Genomic DNA, 2,865 nt, shown 5'->3' with positions numbered 1-2,865 from the left:
AAAAAAAAAAGAAACTACACTAAATTGTCCATACACCAAGTCTTTTCTGAGGCTCATGATATACAAATAGGATGGTGTTTTGTCTCTTTTTGATGCTGGGGGAGTTCTCCATAGATAGATGGTTAGGTGATTCCATCAACAGCTCCAACCTTCATGACCTGCTAGTAGTAGTCTTGACAAAAACTCCAGGCTAAGTTTTTGCTGAAATATTCTTCTTGGAATTACCCAATTGGTCATTTTCTCACCAACATATTTCCAAAGACAATCACCTTTGGTATGGATCACCTATTCTTCTAGATTGGGTAAAACCCATCCTTAGTTATTTTCAGTACAGCATATGGTCCCTCCCAGCACCTGCTTAACTTTGGACTTTATCCATTCTTGCAGTTATGAGATTCATTTTTATCTGCATTAACATCACAGAAACTACATATTCTGTGCAAGACTCTTCTGAGTGACTATTTTCCAGATGAGAGTACAGAAAGTCCAATGGAACTTTCAGTTCTCTCCTGAACATAAGTAATAACAGAGAGTTGCTGGTAGCTTCATGTATTACTGTATGATAACCAATTAGTAACAGTGGAAGATCTTCATCCCACAATTGCTGATGTTCATCCACATATGTGACTAACTGATATAACAGTGTGCTGTTGTATTTCTCCAACATGCCATCAGAAGATGAATAAAGAGCTGTTGTCTTGGTCTTTTTAATCCAAAGGAACTGACACATTTCTGCAAACAAGTATGATTCAAAGTTCCATCCTTGATCTGATTGAAGTTCCATGAGAACACCAAATCTTGATACAAATTTGTTGATGAGTTTCCTCACAGGAGTTTCTGCTTCCTGGTTGGGAACAACATATGCTTTTCACCATTTGGTGAAATAGCCCATCACAAGCATGATATATTTATTTCCACTGTTGATTTTTCGTATGGTACCAAGCACACTGACAGCAACTCTCACTCAGAAAGTGCTCCAACACAATACTGATGTAATTGTCCATACTGTTTCTTTCATGGAACTTTTTGCTCACAGCAGAGTTCACATATTTTATGCCAATACCCTACAGAACCTTGATATCAAACACTGTTGAAACTTTCTCTTACTCTCTCCAGTGGCTTTTTAAAACTCAAGTGTTTAGCCACTGGCAGGTTGTGGAGATGACGAAGTACTCCAGAATGTAGAACAGAGAAGTCCAAGCACAAAGCATTTTTAATGTTTTAGAAAATTATGACAGCTGGAGCACATTTCAAGAAATTCTCTTATCACAGGCAGGTTCTTTAGTGATGGTCATTTCTGGAGGGAATCAATCTTCTTCCATGGATCTGTAGACACTCCTTCTGTGCTGACTACATGTCCCAGAAAACTGTTATTATCTAAGGGTTTACATCAGACTTCCTACACAGTTCCTCAGTGGCAACTACTTTCAATCTTAATTGATGCTAAAGTACTATCTGCACAGCATCATATCTTGCAATGTCCATTCCAGTTTTGACTTGAATTTTATGGTTTGTTGTGTTAATAGCTCTAATAATATATTTATTCTTTAGATCCATGAAAGTTCTATCAGCCTATAATCCATCAGGACATGCTGGAATGCTTGGTTCTATTATGGCCCAGTAACTTTATTTTCAACAAGTTCTGGTATTAGTACTTCACTTCTAAGTGGTACAATGGCTGCTCTCACCAAGATCTGATGTGGTAATTGCCATGTAGTGCACAGGAATGTCCTGGTCATTGATTGTGATTGATAACATGAAGTAAGTTTTCAATGTGAAATCTTCCTTGATGTCAATTATCCAAACATCATAAGGTGTAGAATAGTTTTAAACAACAAGGGTAACTTCTAATTTTTCTCTGAAGAAAGTTCCCACCTTTCATTAGAAAATCAGGTCAAACTATTGTAGCTTTTGAACCAGTATCAATCAACATACTGCAAGACCTCCCATCAATAAACCTGTGGATTGATTTTTTAAACAATGAACTTTTTACTTTATTTGAGGGGGATGAATATTCTCATTTGAACTTCACCCCATTAAGTCCAGCTAATTCCTGTTTCTCAATGCCTGGTTAGCTCTTTTCAATTTAACTGGGCTTGAAGACTCATTCTTGGGGTATCGTTTTCTTGGTGTCTTAGTAGCTGTTGATAAATAAATCACATGCCAACAACTCTACCATTTAACAAAAAGCATACGAGTAAGATAACTGGGCAAGCCTTTGCAAATATTCTGAAACTTTGGCTAAGGTCTCTTCTTTTCTCTATACCCTGAGACACTCCAAACATAATAGATAAGGCAGCTACCAATGCTTGATAGTTTTAATAGTTCCCAGTTGGAAGGTTAATTAATGCTGCCAAAGTTGGTTCTTTTAAACAAGCAGCACTTTGGAAATGATTTCAAATTGAGTTTCATATAAATCTAATGGTCAATGTTGAACTGGCCAGGTAAATTTTGTAACTTAATTTGATAGTGTGGAGAGATCGCTGGTTATGATAAGGGTTGTGTCGTGCTCGTATTGGTGGAGAGCTGCAGCATAATTACTTACATGTGTATAAGCAGAAGTGGGAGGTGGAAGGCTAGTGGCAAATGTTGAAAATTTGCACTGATAAAGAGTAGTACTGATCAAGGAAAACTATTTTGTGAGCAGAAGTAAAATTTCAGAAACTCTTTTTAAAATGAAAATGAACGAAACAGGAAGACATTATATATATACTTAGTAGAAACATCAACTTGAATAAAAAGACTAATGTGTTACCAAAATGTGTGGCAAAAAATGTTAAGTGAATTATACTCATTAATGATTATCTACCTACCAATCTACTTATCTATGCATATATATATATATATATATATATATATATATAT

General features: G+C 36.0%; 1 protein-coding gene across 4 annotated transcripts in view; it reads right to left on the bottom strand.

Moving 5' to 3' along the window:
• Positions 1–2,865, bottom strand: part of LOC106465260 — a 67,592-nt gene that overhangs the window by 26,949 nt on the left and 37,778 nt on the right. The window lies entirely within an intron of this gene.

Source organism: Limulus polyphemus, unplaced genomic scaffold, assembly GCF_000517525.1.
Source record: "Limulus polyphemus unplaced genomic scaffold, Limulus_polyphemus-2.1.2 Scaffold1888, whole genome shotgun sequence".
In the NCBI taxonomy this organism is placed as follows: domain Eukaryota; kingdom Metazoa; phylum Arthropoda; class Merostomata; order Xiphosura; family Limulidae; genus Limulus; species Limulus polyphemus.
Note: the sequence above shows the minus strand (reverse complement) of the source record. Positions and strands in the feature narration are given on the sequence as shown.